Here is an 18595-nt window from a genome sequence, read left to right on the forward strand (position 1 = left end):
AAAAAAAAAAAAAAAAAAAAAGAAAACAACTCAGGTACTTTAGCACACAGTATGCCAAGGGCATACGTGAGGAGCTTTGTAGCCTGTAGGTGTGGTCTGTCTTATAAACATTTTCATAAGCATTTATACACTTGCCATTTGGCAACACAAACATCGTGTAATCACATCCAGATGCTCTGGCTTCTGAAATAGAATGAAGACTTCTTGGACGGGCTTGGCTTTTGATTTTGTCTCCCTCCTCCTCTGTCAGGCAGTTTGGGGTCAAAACAATGCCTTTTCCTTGAAGAGAAGGGCATAGCAGCAGCAGATTTAGCTTTCTTTTCCTACATTTTTTTCTTTAGTAGGAACCACACTATTAATGATGATAATAATCATAGCTGTTACAGAATACTCGCTTGTTCTTAGCAGCCAGGTCAGTGCATTAAACCATTTCATCCTGTCCTTACAGTCTATTAAGTAGTTATTATTGTGGTTATTGCCAGATGAGACCAGCGAGGCACAGAGTGGTTCACTAACTTGCCTAAGGTCATACACGTGGTCAGCGGAGCTGCAGGGACACAAACCAGGCAGCCTGGCCGTGCCCTTCTGGCTCTTGCTACACTCCTGCTATGGGTGCGTTTGTGGACACTGCTTCCAATTCTGGCAGCTTCACTGGCCCAGGTGGGATTTGTGATTCCTCTATTCACTTCTATTATTTTTTTCTTCTTATTCTTATTCTCTTTTGCTTTCTTTCTCTTTTCTTGTCAGGTCAAGTACAAAAGGGATTTTGAAGAAAGCAAAGGGAGGGGCTTCAGCATCGTCACGGACACCCCTGAGCTGCAGAGATTGAAGAGGACTCAGGAGCAAATCAGTAACGTAGGTGCTCACTTATTCCGTAGCATGGCAGCCCTGACTGGCATGTCTGGATGAGAGAGTGCGACCGGGATGTGTGTGTGTGTATTGCTGTGGTTTGCAAGGTATTCAGTGTGCTAAGAAAATACACCAACTTCGTCTGGTTAATCCCTTCCTTATGATTTTATCACAGTTACCTGCAGCCTTACGCTTAGCTATTCTAATATAGTATCATCTTATTCCATTCTGTGTAGTTCTCAGCTTTTGAGGTTTTCAGACATAGGACTTTTGTGATTAAATTAAAAAACTTGATTTTTTTTTTTTCTGCTGTGGATACACATATGCTGTATACATGTAAAACTAGGAATCTTCCAAAATTTCATAGTTGCTCGTGATGTGTGTATAAGATTTCATACTTCAGGTATTGCCTGAACTTGTGTATTACATCTTTCTTTTATAAACATTACATATGGAGTTGCTCGGAACTTGAAAGCTACATCTTGTTCATTTTATATTTTCCTTGAAAGAAGAAAAGTGGAGATTAACAGAAGTTCAGAACCTATCAGGGACTGGAAAGTGTTAATTCAGTCCTTCTTCATGGCAAATAAACAGCTCTTTTCAATTTTTGTAATTCATACCTGTGACAATGGTTGTTCCAAAGTATTCTATGAAATGTGTTAATAGACATTTTTTTCCCACATAAAAATTAGGTCGATGTTAGGCATCCCAGAGGAATTAGGAATAAAAATCCACAACGGTTGCAGGTGATGTGAAAGTATAAACAGGCATTAAAAACTCCTCCCATCTTTCATGAGAGTTGTGTTTCGTGTGTCACTTGTATAGTCACCAAAATGTGTATGTCTAGGTGTTATAAGTGATGGAGCCTTAATTTCTAGGAAATGTTTAATTAGCAGATGGTTTTAAACTCACAGGTATTGGCCATTACATAAAATCTATGTATATATGTGTTTATATGTACGTAGATACACACATAAATCATTTGCAGATAAAATTATATAATTTGAGAAAATCTTTCTTTGTGAAGTGTTCTGAAAAAGGATTATTCGATGTTTAAAAAATTTATTTATTAAGTGGGAGAAATACCTGTCATTTTTCTTGCTGTATTCCCTAAGGTTTATCCATTTTTTTTTCTTATTTAAATGGACATTTTATATTAGTGTGAACTTATTTTTCTTTGAAGAAAAAGGGTTGAATAGTAAGGATTCACGACATTGTTCCTAAGTTACCCTCTCCCAACAATCCATCATTCATGACTATTGGACATTTCTTCCTTCATTTTTCTTCATCTTTATTTTTTCCTTAAATCAAAAACCTGTTTTTACTCCGAAAAATGAAAATCAGAGATATTCTATTTCACAGGCACTTACCTGCTGTGGTATTTCTCTTATTGGGCTATTTTGGGAAAATGTTTTTTACAAAAATAAAAATAATGCTGCAAAAACCGGTTATACCCTAAATCTTCGACTATTATAGAATTTTATTTCAAAAAGAACTAAACATTACTGCTTAAGACATTCACGTGGCAGCTAACATGAGGATTGCAGTCAATTCAAAGGTAAGCCTTTTAATTTATTTTCAAATTAAGTCAATATTCATATTTAATTAGAAAAGAACTGATCATTTCACCAACCTTTATCATTAGCAGGAATATACATTTTATTCAATCCCAGAGGTCGTTTGCAGATCCATTCTTAATTATGCAAAAACTCTTATAATACAGGTATGTATTAATCTATATTTATCATATACAGTGTGAGATATAACATCAGTATAAAAGTATCATTTCAGATGAAGCCTTTTATTTGCAGGATGCTGATTTTTTAAAAGCATATAATTTAGACATCTTTAAAAACAAAAAAGCTTTTTGTGGTATCTTGATATTAAAAGACACGGCAGCCTTATTGAGTAGTTCTTTTAGCCAAGATGAGGCATATTAATGTTTGGATAGCAGTAAAAAAAAAATATGAGCTTCATAGTATTACTATTAGGACCTATTCCTGAGGAAGGGAGGCTGTTAAACACTCTGAGGTCTGGAGAATTTATTGTTCATTTATAAGACTACAACTTTATGAACTTTTTCCCTTACCTCACGAGGTTTTCCATATTACTCAAGGATCTTTTTCTATAGGAAACCTGGGTTGATCCAAAAACTGGTACTTTGGCTAGCCCAGTTTTCCATATTACTTTAATCTAAACTCACTGAACAATATTGGCTAAAACCCAGACAGATATTTTTGACAGTGGCCTGGATTGTGTCTCTTTGGAGAGGAAGAAGGTGAAAAATGTCTAGACTGGCAAAACCCCAGAATCTTCCTACTGGGAAATTATAATCCTGAAAATGATAAGGGCTGTGAGATTTGTGAGTCTTGTGTGACAAGGCTAAGTTGAATATGGGTTGACGTAGATACGTTTACTTAGATCGGGGAGGTCTTTGCATACAAAATAATCCGCATGTTCTCCCTTGCTTCATTTTCTTTTTTGTTTTGGCTTTATCTGTAAATCGTGTGCAGCTCTTTCTAAGATGCCTTTAGTCCCTTTTGGATTAAATAAAGTATAAAGACATAAAACAGTGGATTTAATGACAACTTCTAGGTGTTTTGGGTAATATGTTATGGATGAATGGGCGTTTTTGATTGCTTGTGTCTGTGTCAATGCTCTGAATTTTTTTTTTTTCCCCAGCCACTTTCATGTTCATTTGTCTAGGGTTTGAAATCACTTGGAAATGCTCACTCAGTCTGCATATGTTACTGAGGTGTGGGATAAAATACAAGTATAAATTTCAAATTGTGTGTAATAAGAGAGGTGAGCGTGGGTCAGCCTGCCTTCTCTCTTTTGGTAGCTGTAATGCCAACATATTGAACATGGGAGATTTATGAAATACTGCAATTTAAAATTCTTCTGCTGTGTTACCCACTTACCACAGCTGCAGAAAAAACATGAAAAGGAAGAGGTAGGATTTCAGAAACCGATGGAGTGATTAGGAAGAAATAGAACTTGGCATCTAAAATAAAGTTCATTTTCTTCTCAGGAAATTCCTGAAAAGGTCTTCATTTCATCGACTATATTTGTCTTCAGATGCAGTTTGGTTGCTTATGAAATTGGGAGTGTTGGGCATGGGAACAGTTTTTATGGAAACCCAGCAAAATCATTTAATTGAAGATGATGTTTAGAAGTCCAAGTTTTGCTAAAAGTGTGTCTTGTCAGCAGGATACAGCCATTGTGTTCAGCCCTGACCCCGCCTTACTGATTTTCACAATTAAGTCACTTAATTACCATCTACCCTCTTCCTGCCCCCAAATTTTAGGGACATAATTTCAGAAATGGCAGAAATATCCTTGTACATTTCTACATTTTCTTTAATCGTATTTTAGGAAAATGTTCAGAAAGAACAACATACAAATAGGAATTGCGGGATACTCTGCCCTTGGGCATCTAAAGAATCTTTTATCTGGGGTTATTATGGCTCTTGCTGTGTGGGCAATTCTAAAGCCTCTTTCTAATTTCAGGTGGTAACCACCTTTAAGTTTCTAAGTAATGCATTCAGGGAACCTGCAGAGGGGTCTCAGAGTAGAGCCATCGCCAGGCCTCTGAGGGACTTGGGCTAGCCTTGAGAAGATTATTGATGTGTCTCATTCTGCCTATTTATACACAAATATCAGCTGCACTTTCAATTAGCTGAGACAGTCTGGGGATAAATTGTGAAATAAAATGGTAACGTCAAGCCCCAGGAGACTTCTATAGACTTTGTGCTGTAGATAAAAACTAGATGTTTATTTTCTAATTTATTTCAGGGGGAAGAGAAACATTGTAAGAAGGGGAACCAAAAAAAAAAAAAACACAAAAAACCAGATGACAGAATCATATATTTTACGCACTGACTGAAATAGTAAGTGTATCATTATTTGACTTGTCAGGATTTGTCCCTGTCCTGGACACACGGAAGGAATAGTATGACTGTGTGTATATCTGTGCGTTGGCTTCAGTGGGAATCTCTGCAGACCTGTTTTTCTGAATCACCGATTGACAGACAACCCGCCCTGTATTCTCTCTCTCACCCAGTAAGCATCTGTAATTTTAGTTATCCATCCTGTTTCCCAAATGCCCCCTTTTTTTGGTTCTAGTCTCCATTTTAGCATATTTATTCCTAAGAAATGCTTGCTTGCTTTACAAGAAAAGCTAAGATAGACACCCTTTTTTAACATTATAGGAAAAAAAAACCTCTCCATAATTTGATACTAAAACGTAATTATTTTTAGCTCTTTGGATAAAGCTACTTAATTTTGCATCGACTTCTTAATTATATGCCCATTAATAAACGCACATGGAGACTGCTGATTTAGTTCCCTGAGATTCTGTGAATTAGCTTCTACAATATTAGATTATTGAAACTAAACATCACCTAATAATTGAATAGCGGTATCTATGGACCATTAGAAGATTTGATTCAAAGTTGGGTTGAGTGTAAGGTAAGCATGAGGGTAGGGGGAATTACCTAGGGATTTGGTCTCTGTTTGTAATTTAAATAAATCATTTTGACAGAGACTGAGTGTAACCATGTTCAGGCTGCTGACAGTGTGAAATTGAGTTGTATGGTGGACAGAAGACAGGCCATCGAGAGAAATCCCCAAGGCAAAATTTGTTATGTAATTGGGTCAACTCATGCATGAGAAATGCATGCTAATTGTAAACTGGTGGCAAAATTATCGTGTATGAGGCAATTAGGTCCTTTATGAATCTGAACAACTGACATAGAAGGGTTTTTTCTTTCTTTTATGTTCGGCAAACATCTAAAAAGTTTTTCTTAAAGGTGAGAAGGTAAAAATTAGAAAGCCATTCAACGTTGAAATAGATTAGTAGTTAATTTCGTTCTTTTTTTACAAGAAGCATACATTCTATAACTGATAAAAGATTTATATAAAACCTTCTCATTTACTACTTAGTAGTTACGTAGTAGTTTTGAAAGGAGAATGAGCTGGTATTGTTGTAATAACTCATCACGGGATTCATAAACGTGGTAGTTTGTTATGAGGTCAGTGGATTAGATTTGAGCCCTTCCAGGCTGAGTTTTTTATCCAGGGAACCTGCTTTGGTGGGCTCTGCCTCAACTCCAACTCATTTCAAACAGTAAGTCTAATGCATTCTTAAGAAATGGTGGGTCAGTAGCACTATTTTTAAAGGCAAAGAGTAAAAAAAAAAAAAGAAAGTGATGGGGCAATAACACATATTTTTCTTAGAATACCTAACACCTGTGTGAATGCTTCATTCATTTTGAACTGCCTTGGCATACCCTGTTTAATGAGACACTTTGAACAACTCCTCAGGAAAAGTATTTCTATAAGGAACACTTACACGCGCATGAGAAAAATGTTTGGCAAATTACCTCTCCATCCTTCCTTGTTTCTAAATCCACGGCTGCCCTTACACCTGGTTTTGCTTTATTTTTCCATGTAGGGCAGAACTTCAAAGACTGATCTTTTCTTCTTATCCTCAATTTTTTTAGCCACAGACACTTAAAGAAACAAATACATCCCAGACCGGTAATTACTCGTGCATGACAAGTACAAGAGTTTTGGTTGTAAAATGGCGTTGTGTGGAGAGGAGGTTGGGGAAGAACCTTCAGACTAGAGGAATTAGCACACATGATTTCTTTTTGGAGTCAGAGATGAAGGATCGAGCAAACAATTTCTGAACATCCTTCTTTTGTGAGATCCTCCCCTTTCGGGTTCCTTTCTTTTCAATTCCACCCTTATCTTGCCTGAGTTACTGCAGTTAGCCTTCTAATTGGCCTTATCTTCTTCCAAGCTCTTTCTGTTCCTTGCATTGAATCTTAAACATGATCACCAGATGAGTCTTTCTAAAATACCTCTTTCATCAAGACCCTAATTATGACCCACTAAAAAATCGTTCCTTGGATCTCCACTTTGAGTAGGATAAAGTCTAATCTCCTAAACCCCTTAATTTCGGCTCTGAGGACCCTCCACAATCTGCTTCTAAATTATTATTTTTCACTTTATCTTGCACTGCTCTTCAACACTGATTCCTCCATTTCTTTTAGGCCTGCCTACTTACTCTGTTCTGGGCTTTTGCATGAGTCATTCTTCTTGTTTAGGACAATTTCACAACGTCTGTAAATGACATCTCAGGCCCCTGATTGTAGACACACCACACACTCAGGTACAGTGATCACCCTCACCTCTGAATCATAGAGTGCTTTATGCTGGAGTGCAATTTCATGCATCAGATTCTTCATTTTGGTTTTAATTAGCATTTCATATTTTGTGTGTCTTCTTTAACTTCCTGAAGGTGAAGGTCATCCATGTCTTTTTCAATTTATTTTTTTTGTATCTGCAGAAAACCCCAGCATAGTGCTTTGTACCTCTGCCTTTCCTGTCCCTACTTAGGCCCTCCCATCCCCTGCTTGGATTGCAGGAATTGTCTCTTGATTGTTTTCACTTGCTTCTTCTTCCTTTTGGGTTATTCTATGTGGTTACTTAAAAAAATTTTTTTTTAAATTTTTATGAAACATATTTCTTAATTGATACATAATAATCGCACATATGTGTGGTGTAGGTAGTGATGTTTCAGTACATATCATGAGCAATGATCGGATCTGGGCAATTAGCCTCTCCACTGTCTCCAACAGTTGTCTTTGGAGTTGGGAAACTCTTTGTGTTGGCAGTATTAACTGTCTTCCTAGCTACTTGAAACTATACAATATATTATCATCAGCTATAGTTATCCTGTGGTGGCATAGAACTCTAGAATTTATTCCTGCTAACTAGCTGTAATTTTGTAAACAATTCTGAAGATCCTTCTTCTGTGAGATCCTTTACAAATCTCTCCCTATCCACCCTTCCCAGACTCTAATATCCTGCATTCTACTATGAGATCAACTTTTTTTTTTTTAGCTTCCACATATAAGTGAGAACATATGGTGTTTGACTTTCTATTTCTGGCTTATTTCACTTAGCATAATGTCCTCCAGTCTATCCACATTGCCTTGAATGAGAGCATTTCATTCCTTTTTTTTTTTTTTTTAATGGCTGAATAGTATTCCATGGTATACACATCCCACACTTCCTTTATCCAGCCTTCTGTTGCTGGGGTACCCACGTGGGTTCCGTATCTTGGTGTTGTGAAGAAGCCGCAGTACACGTGGGGTGCGGCTGTCCCGTCGGCACACTGATTTCTTTTCCTTTGGCTAAATGCCTAGTAGTGGGATAGCTGGATCATGATGGGGTTCTTCAAAAAACTTAAAATAGGTGCTCCTGCTGTTTCGTGAGGTCTTTCTAAAACGCACATCTTATCATACCACAACCTCTCTTAAAATCTGTCATTGGCTCCCTACAGTCTTTAGGATAAAATGCAAAACCTTCTGCCTGGAGTGTGAGGCTGTCCCTGGGCTAAAGCCTCCAGCCAGGGCCTCTTGCCCCTGAGCTCCATCTCCTTCACACTTCCTGCAAGGCCCTTTGCACCCTCCTCCTCCCACCCATGTCCCTTCCCCACTGCTCTGTCATTTGGCTTCCCCTCTTGGGTTTTCTAACCCCCAGACTGGGCTCTATGAACATGTGGGCTGTGCCTTTTTCTCTATAACCCCAGGGTCAAATTGATAAACAAATGCATTGACAGTTTGTGCCCATAAATCTTTTCACTTTTGACTTTGATGAGTGCATCCCCCCAGACTTGTGCGAATTTCATCTTATAGTGGAGATTATTACACAGCATTTTAATTTCTTTTAAGGTCTGTGTCTCAAGATCACATCAATTTTTCTTTTCGAAAACTCCCAGATTTTTAGCTCCATTCCATCAATTCTCTAGCATAAAGTTGTTACCAAATAAATATTTATTTGGTAAACGGCTGAAGTATTTTACGGGGATATTTTCTCTGTTTCCTCAGAGGTTTCCTTCATTCTTTCTTTTTTTCAGAATGGTTTGCCTTTTTTGTGGTCCAGGCAAATCTTTCCTAAAATGTATGCCAATAGCAAGGAACTGATCTTGCTTCAACACAAGACGGTGATAGTACCTAGAACAGCGCTCATTGCCTAACAGGAGCTCAGCAAGTGGGTGTTGAATAAATGAACAAGGGGATGATATTTAAAATAAGGACTCATTTTTTTTTTTTACATTATTTTTCTTAAAACTCATTTTTGCAAGAGAATGCTTAGTTTTTAAAGTGGCTTTCATTTTGTCCTTCCTTTTGTTATTTGATAAATAACCGATTTTCCCTTTCTGCTACTTAAATGTTCAGTGACTTCTATAATTTTATCATGGAATTATAGCACTATGAACTTAGTAAGGCAGAACCATTTGCCTTCAGATGTGCCTTCTAACAAGGATTTCATTACATTAGAAATGTAAAAGCTACCCCTGTTTAAAAATACTGTGTATTGGCTCGGTGCCCATAGCACAGTGGTTACGGCACCAGCCACATACACCAAGGCTAGGGGGTTCGAACCCAGTCTGGGCCAGCTAAACAATAACAACTGGAACAAAAAATAGCCAGGTGTTGTGGCTGGCACCTGTAGTCCCAGCTATTTAGGAAGCTAAAGCAAGAGAATCACATAAACCCAAGAGTTTGAGATTGCTGTGAGCTGTGAATGCCCCGGCACTCTGAGGGTGACAAAGTAAGACTCTGTCTCCAAAAAAAAAGAAAAGGAAAAAAAAATACTGTATTTTGTAGCCAGGGAATTCTTCTTGGTGTATCTTTAAAAAAAAGGGGGTGGGGTGGGGGGCTTTATCTTAGTCTTCTTGGGCTACCATAACAAAATACCACAGACTGGTGGTGTAAGCAACAGAAATTTATTTTTTTGTAGTTCTGGAGGCTTATAAGTCCCAGATCAGGGCACTGCAGGGCTCTTTGGCCTCTCTCCCTGTCCTGCAGACAGACACCTTCTCACTAGGTTAACACATGGATTTTCTTTAGCGTGTGCAGGTGGAGGGTGGGGGAAGGGAGGGAAGGCAGATCTGTATAAAAAGGAAGGCCTGAGAGTGATAATAGAAAGAAAAAACATTCCTGTGCCACAGAGAAAGTCTTAAGAAAGACAAGCTCTTTTGAAATGTCTCTATTCTCAGTGCCTTATACAGGTTTCAAACTTTAAAAGTATCTGAATTTTTTTCCAGATTTGCTTATATCTTTTGGGACATACCCATGGTGAGAACATCCTGAATGTTAAGGAAAAACCAATAATCTTACATATTAATATCTATTTGCAGAGTCCCAGATATGACTATCATAATAATTAAGCCATATAATTATAATTTCAGTGAGATTTTTGGTAGCAGGTTTAAAACCTGTTTTTGTTTTTCCTTTTTAGGTCATAAGTGTAATAGTCAAATGTTACTTTAGCTTATTAGAGGTCGTGAATCAAGGGAGACACTGTGCAGAGATTTAATTCAAAATCCATTGGTAATCCAAGCAAGTTTATACAATTAAAGAAAAGGTCATGATTTGGAAGTGAGAACCAGGAATGTCACCCTCTCTCTCATTTTTTAAGTATAGGCAGCTATATTCCCTAGTTTGCTTTTCATTTTCCTAGAAAAATTATGTCATGGAAATTGCACTTCATTTTTTTGCTCATACTTTTCTGGTTTTGTTTTTTGTTCATGGTTGTCAGAAGTACTTTGCAGCTTTTCCCTTTTCTCTATAGAAACATATGCAATGCTGCTTGTGAAGGGAGACCTGTACATTTCTTTTGAAGGACCTAGAGCTTTTGTGAAGTGTCCCCAGACTCCACTCAGTTCCAAGGACAAGAAGCAGGACGTTAGGATCTTTTTTTTTTTTTTTCGAGTCAGAGTCTCACTTTGTCACCCTTGGTAGAGTGCTGGGGCATCACAGCTCACAGCAACCTCCAGCACTTGGGCTTAGGCGATTCTCTTGCCTCAGCCTCCCAAGTAGCTGGGACTACAGGCGCCCACCACAATGCCTGGCTATTTTTTGTTGCACTTCGGCCAGGGCTGGCTTTGAACCTGCCACCCTTGGTATATGGGGCCTGTGCCCTACCCACTGAGCCACAGGCACCACCTGGATCTTTTTTTTTTTTTTTTCCTCATATTTTTGGTTGATTTTTTTCCTTTTGCGGCAAAATTAACAGTAACAAAGTCAACTTTTAACTCGTTCGAAGGAAGCTTTGTGTCTTTGCACTCTTAGAATTACCTACTAAAGAGTTAGAATTTGACTGTGTTTAGCAAGCTAGGAAACAAGAGTAAGGATTTAGAAAAAGAATAAAAGGTAAAAGAAAAAAACTTTAAAAATTACTCTATTCTTCTTAATACATGTTATTTTTGATAGAGCGAACTGATTTCCTGCAAACATTGTGACTTAAATATTTGTCATGTAACTGGGTGCACATATGAGGGCTTTGAGGTCAAGCGACATTTCTTGTTTTAATCCTCCAGAGCAAAATGCTTTGACTATAAAGAATAAGATGGAAGTTTAAGTTGTCACAGTCACCTTATATGTGCACTCATGTTTGTTCACTAAGCATTGTCTGTCGGCATCACATTGTCCTGTGGATTTCAGGAAAAATGGGAGATCACTTTTCTGGATGTGTTTTGCAATCATACTAGGCTGCATGAATGCCTCGGTGGAGTGGAAAGGAATACCCAGCACCTGCTTGTGAGAGTTCAGGGAGAGACGTCCTTCCTGAAATGTGGGTCCAGGCAAGATGGTTGGAGGACCAGTCACTGCCAATGTGGGTGTCTGTAAATCCGAAATAAACATTCGCTAGAAGATGCTCCATCTTTGAGAATTTAACCCATCAACTTAACAAACTTTTTCAAGTGTTTTAGTATGTGCCAGGTTCTTTGCTAGGAAGTGGAAGAGATAATGAAGGCTAAGATAGATATGACCCCTGACCTCCTGGGGCTTGCAGTTAGCTTGTGACAGGCAACTAAATAATTGCTATAGCAACTATCTACATATATGAGCTAATCTAGCTAATTATCTAAGTGGGATGAATGCTTGATTGAAGGAAAGACTGTGTGAATACCAGAGGGGTAACTAACCCAGGTTTGGGAGGTGAAAAATTGAACTCTCGCTGTAACTATTTTTAAAAAGATTTTAGAGAACTTTACTGAATCATTGACCTAAGTTTGCCTGCTGTTTTCTCTGTTTGCTTATCAGTGTGGGTTTCCAGAAAATGCCACTCAACATTAAATCAAACCACCTAAATTGCTCAACAGGCATTTAAATAAATAAAGGAATAAATAAAGGTTAAATAAAGAAGCGAAGGTCCTTAGTAAAACAAGATACAAAATGAAACCATACCGTAGCATTGTATCTAAAATGTTGAGCAGATTTAATTATAGAAGAGTATTGCTCAGATTAATAATTTCACAATGATTGAAAAGATCAATATGTTTGGGGCGGCGGCCCCATATACCAGAGGTGGCGGGTTCAAACCCGGACCCCGTCACAAACTGCAAAAAAAAAAAAAAAGAACAATATGTTAAAGATGTGTGCATACTTAAAACTTCATGGATGTTTTCAATGTTTGGTTTTCAGTGCTTTGAGAAGATTCAAGATTTTGAACATAAAACTATGGCCCTTGTTCCTTCATCTCTTTTCCTTCTTGCTGCCCAGGAAGCGATACTTTTGAATTTTAATAAGTTTTTCATGATGGGTCCAAAATTGAGACAACATTTTGCCTTTTGCAAACAGAGCTGCATCTGAAGTACCTGCCCGTGAAAAACACATGATGTGTGTGTTTTTCATGTATGTGCAGCGTGTACATACATGTTTAGTAAAGAGCCAGGAAAAGGGAAAGACTTGGTGTAGTGCTGTTTGGTTTCCATCTTCTGTGTTCTTGGCTCAGTCTATGCTGACAACAAGCCACTGGGACATCCCCTCAGTGCTGTGGGGTCTTTTCCTGCCAAATATTGTTCTCTTGCAAGATTAAATAGCTGAATCCGTGTGGCCCGAATCTTCATCCTGCTGAGAATATTAAGACTCCCGCAGGTTGTAATACAGATTAGCTGGTGAGAGCTCTGTCGGAGAAATAAAGTGAGTTTCTCTAAATGAATTTAACAACTGCTGGGAACCTTTTTGTGTTCTCCAGCGTGAGTGTGTATGCTGGCAGTTAACCATTTATTTCCCTCATTTTTTCTCCGAAAGTTGTTCCAGTTCACCCCTGCGCACTTATTATTAGCATTTCCATAATTTTGTTACATTCAGATTTTGCCAGATAAGGCATTTGATACACTAAATTACTAAGTACTACAAAGGGCAATCATTATTTACTTAATTTATTTAAGGAAGAAAACCATATATATATATATATATATTTTTTTTTTTTTGTAGTCATAAAATGAAAGGGCTCTTGTGTCATAGATATAATTAAATAAAACACCACTGGGTCATTTAGTGCATTCTGATCTTACGTGTTATGTCATTGGTTGAAAAGGTGTGAAGTATGTGGGAAAAGGCAGGATAGGTGGGTAAAATTATTTACCTTGCTTCTGACCTCTGTTGCATTGTTATTTGTTTCTCTGGTTAGATTTAAAACCACCGAAGTTTCTAAATTCTGTAAAGATTGTAGGGCTTCTTCCTCAATGAGATAACTTTGAAGAACGACAAGAATGACGTTTTAAACGTTAAAGCAGAGAACATACAGATAACCTCTAGATAATCAGTGATTTGGTAGATGATGTGACTGCAGACTTCCATCTTTGTTCGCTGAAGTCTTTTTCTGTCTGGGGGGCTCCTCACCTTGCATTTGTATGAAGCACGTGGTGCTGTGTCTGTCCCTGAAGAAGTCCTTCCGTCTGCTCCCTGCCTTATTATCCACTCATCTCCTGACACCTTATTGTGTGTGTGGTTGTGTTTGTGTTTGTGAGTGTGTGTGATTTTTCAGTAAAAACATCTAGGGCTGTATTTGTAAATGGCAAAGCACAACACGATTGTAACAGCAACTGTAAGCTCAGCCGTGCTGTTTTTGCTTTTGCAGATTACACCATAGATATTACTGTGACTGTTATAATTGTATCTTTATAAGTTAAATATTTATAATAAATATGCTCAAAACTGGGAGGGAAATGTCTTCAGAGAAGGCCTGAGAAGAGGGAAGCAGTGTTATTTGACAGTTTTCAGCCTGCCATCATAAAGTAGCCCATGTTTTGCCCTTCCCCTAAGCCAGGGAAAATCTGAGGATGTTGAAGTACCATCCATCTGATCTAGGCTGCTTTTCATTTTGGACACATGGCTTTTTATTTAATTTTTAAAATTAAAAAAATTATTTTTGTAGGCTTTTTATTTAATTTTTAAAATTAAAAAAATTATTTTTGTAGGATTATTTTTGTAGGATCAGGATTAGGGGCATGACCAATTTTTATTTATTGAATTTTAAAAAGTTATATTTTTGCCAGGTGCAGTGGTTCACATCTGTAATCCTAGCACTCTTGAGCTCAGGAGTTTGAGACCAGCCTCAGCAACAGCAAGATGCTATATCTGCTAAAAATAGGAACATAAGCCGGGCGTTGGGGCAGGAGGGTGCAGTCCCATCTACTTGGGAGGCTGAGGCAAGAGGATCACTTAAGCTTAAGAGATTGTGGTTGCTGTGAGCTATGATGCCAAGGCACTCTACTGAGGGCAACAAAGTGAGACTCTGTCTTAAACCCCCCAACATCCATCCCAACATACAAAAAGAAAGGAAAAAATTATATTAAAATTATAATAATATATACTGATGATTTTCATCTTATGTATTGTATATAAGATATATTTCTTATCTTACATGTTGTATCTTGTATCTATTATAATTGCAGAAGTAAAACCTGACATGAACATCACAATTCTAATACCGTCTTTTCCTTTCTTCTTCAAATGTGCATACGTTTTTTTGGCACCCTCCATATTTATGGGGTACATGGGATGTTTTAAGACTTTGAATTAATCAAATCAGGGTAACTGGTATATCTGTCACCTTGGGCAGTTTATCATCTCTTTGTGTTAGGTACATTCCAGTTCCATGTTTTTAGTTATTTTGAAGTCTATACTAACTAACAGTGTAGTGTCTGTACTGTGCAATCAAATGTTGTTCATTCTGTCTAACTTGTTGGACTCAGAATCACATCAGTGGACACTGTGGAAATTTGGGGTCATTTGGAAAAAGACTTTCCAGGTACCTTCTCAGAAGGGCTCCTCACTATTAAACTGTGCATCCTCTAAAATCATCATCAGTGGCAATGTTATCCTTAGTTAAATGCTGCCATGATTTCAGTGCTTCATATTCTCCATTATAGTCTCCTGATACTAAGAATATACCTCCTTTTTAAATTCTGAGCTATCTCACATGTACAAAGTAGTTCACAGGAAAACGTATGTCCAGCTTAAAGAAAAATAGTAAATGGGCACCTGTGTACCTAATGCCCCACTCAAGAAATGGAGCATTTGGAAAACCTTGAAGGCCCACGTGTTGCCCTTAGGTTTACACCTTATCCCCCTGACCACCTGCCAGCCACGCAAGGGCCATAGCTCCTTGAAAACACACGATTTTCAGAGACGGCTGATGAAAAGATGATAACAAAACCCGATTGCCCTGTGAGGAAACAGTGTATGGATTTTGGAGAGACCAAAAGTGGCCTTTTGCACCATTAAAGCACACAGTATGTGTAAGGGCGGCCCCTTGCTTCCCTCTCATGTAGCTGTTGAGCTCAAGCATAAGTGTGTCAATCATCGTGTCACTGTGCGCCACTGTTTGCACACAGGTGACACCTGCACCCTGAATAGAGGGAGGGTTTGGGAAGGGACTTTCATGAAAGTCTCACTGTGTGCTGGGTAGTCTTTCAGGTTCATTATTTCACTGGTTTTTCTGAACAATCTCTAGAAGTAGCTTATCATTGTCTTCATGTCACAGATGAGGAAATGGCACTCAGGGAGGTAAGGACAGGGCTGGGATTCAAGTCCAGGTATCGTTGATTTTTTTTCTGTGTTTCTGATTTGAGAGGACAGGGTTTTCCCTTCTGCACCAGGATCTGGTGAATGTGACTTATGTGTTCTGTCTACAGTCCCTGTACCGTAGAACAAGTGTCAAAGGTTTTAGTCTCTTTCTGTTGATGTAGAAGTTATTTTGTTCTTAAATATTGTCTTGAAGGCTGCAGAGTGAGTATTAGGACCAAATTTAGACATTTCAAAGGAATAGAGCTGCATCACTCCCAATCAGCATCTACTGCTCACATGTTCTTTTATGTGATGGGAGACAAGAGGGTTTGTGTTCCCCCCAGACACTTCCCATGAGGTTTCTTCATGTGATATTTGCTGTTAAGGCTTAATGCTTCTTCCCCTTCAGAATACCCTTACCTTTACTGTGCCTCCCTTTTCTGAAGGTACCTACCCTGGGCTTGGTCCTGAAGTTGCAAGATCTAAGCACAGTTCTTAATCCAGGGCACAGGACAGAGCCTGGTCAGTGTGTCAGAAGTGAGATGAGGTTTCGGGGGCTTGGGGAGAACAGAGTAAGGCATCTGACCCCAGCCGGGATTTGGTGGTAGTCACAGGTGGCTTACAGAAGATGGTACCATGAGAATGAATGAGGATAGAGGCAAGGGAGGGACTGGCGAACGTGAGCAGTGGGTGGAAAAACGCTTACCACGTAAAGGGACCACACATGCCAAGAGTCAGGAATGAGGTTGCGTGGAGTGTTTGATGGGCTGCAAAAATTAATTTTATCCTCAAGATTTTTTTTGAAAAGTAAACTAAAAGATATTTTCTACTTGACTGTAGATTGTAGGGTCATTTTTTTTGGTTTAAATACGGGGAGTGGATGATCTAGGCCTGTGGTCAACTTGGCCCTGATGTGTTTTAGATTTCACTGTCATCGTCACCATAGGATCTTGAAGCTGTCACATGTGGCGGTTGAGCCTGGGAAGATTCTAGCACTAGTATTTGTTGGTGTCTGCTTTTGGAGAATAAAAGGAAAAAATATCATGATTTTTGCATCTCCATATGTATAAGCAATGCCAGTTTTTTTTTTTCTTTTTTTAAAGAAAACTTAGGCAGTTTTATTGCATTGATTTAAAATTGAATGACAAACGCTCAAGGAAGGTGTCTGTGTGGTATGTAAATAGGCGGTGGTGTGCTCATGCCCCAACTGTGATCTGAGCCTGGGGTAGCCAGCCTCAGACACAATATCAGGTTGGCAGGTCTGAGAAAGTGCAAAGCCCTATAAATATGTATGCAGGTAGCATTGCTTGCAAATTCTATATTGCTTCTCATACACACATGGAGAGAAAAATCTCAATTAGCTAGAATGTCTGCAGTGTGAGGTGTTCTGGTAAACTTATTATTATGTTTAAATACAGGTTAAGCTTAAACCTTCTGTCATTTTTATTGACTGCCCTTCTGAAAGTTAGATGAGAAACCGTAGTGCCTCCAACTTTGACTCAAAAGACTTAACTGCCTCTTGCTCATTAGAAAGGCCAGAGGTCAGAGACATTGGTCAGCAAAGGTCATTATAGTGGATCTAGATGGTCCAGGAGGTGGCCCTGGGTCCCTGTTATCCTCAGGACACCATCTGGAGATAACATTTTAGGGACAGCTTATGAAGATGCCTGTTTGAGATTATTTGCCTTTGATTGCTAACGTCAGAATGCAGAGGGACAAAATCCTTGTAATGGAATAGTTTTGAACGACTTAGCTTTATGTGTGTAAGGAATGGAAGGCTTGGTCCTGGTTAAAAGCAAAGGAAGTTGGCTTTGCATTGTATCAAGACACGTGGATAAGAAACAAGAAATAACTTCCTGCAGTGTGTGAATTAGAGGGTAAATTTGCAAAGCTCTTTCAACTTTTGAAGTGATCCTTTCCAGCAGAGCATCATGCCTCAATCACTATGCCTCTTTCCTCCTACATCTCCACCGGGAATGATAATATTTGCTGCTTATTTTAAGTTGGGAGGATCAATGAAGGCATAATGGGTACACCAAGGAATGATCGTCTTTCCATCTGGGCCTTTAACAATTTCATTAAAACGTAATTGAGAAACACGGGAAGGCCGTTTTGTCTGGTTTGGGGAGAACCAGGGAAACGTGTGTGCCCTGATGTAGGAGAAGAGAGCGTATGTCACTGGGCCGAGCTCGGCTTTTAAATCTTTCCAGATCACACATCAAAAACAAAGAGGTACAATTATTCCTGAGGCTTCCAAAATGTTCATCTTGAAATGGAGATGGATACCAGGCCAAAAAAAAAAAAGTAGGATGTTTTATGGAGAGTCCAGTTTTCTTTTTATTTATGGTTTTGTTCTTTTAAAGAGTACTTGAGAGAGCTCACTTTTATGGTGTGGAAAAAAAAAAAAGAAGCGACCTAGCCTTCTTCATAAGGTGGGAAATGATCAAGTCTGTCGGGTGGTGCTGGAGGACGAGGTCATTTTGAAGGACGGAATAGGCAATAATTAGAGCAGGCAGAACTTAAGCCGTAATTAGCAGTAATCCCAAAGAAAATTAAAACACAGAAAACACTGCATTATTTATTTGGATTCAATGGGAACTTGCCAAGGAAGAGGCAGCTGGCTTTCTGCTTTTTGGAATGTTTGTAGACTAGAGGAGAAGCTGTCCGTCAGATGTAAACTCTCACTTAATTGTTGCTCTTCGGCCTGATCTAACTGTAAAAAAAAGTAGGGAGCAGACATAAATAGCCTTGTGATTCAGGACAGAAAAGGCATGGCCGTGGTGACCAGTAGACAGAGTTGGGATTCTGCTCATACCAATTTCAATATCCTTATCCACCATGTTTTAGGGAATAATTTCCACAAATTAT

At 38.6% G+C, this 18595-nt stretch overlaps 1 protein-coding gene across 1 annotated transcript in view; it reads left to right on the forward strand.

Moving 5' to 3' along the window:
• The first annotated feature begins 2377 nt into the window (after window positions 1–2377).
• NEBL (nebulette) overlaps window positions 2378–18595 on the forward strand; it is a 177916-nt gene continuing 161698 nt past the window's right edge. The window contains exons 1-2 of the mRNA XM_053572933.1: window positions 2378–2572; window positions 4644–4738. The gene's annotated coding sequence lies outside the window, so the exon portion shown is untranslated. The remainder of the gene's footprint in view (window positions 2573–4643; window positions 4739–18595) is intronic.

The sequence above is a fragment of the Nycticebus coucang genome, chromosome 20, assembly GCF_027406575.1.
Source record: "Nycticebus coucang isolate mNycCou1 chromosome 20, mNycCou1.pri, whole genome shotgun sequence".
Taxonomy (NCBI): domain Eukaryota; kingdom Metazoa; phylum Chordata; class Mammalia; order Primates; family Lorisidae; genus Nycticebus; species Nycticebus coucang.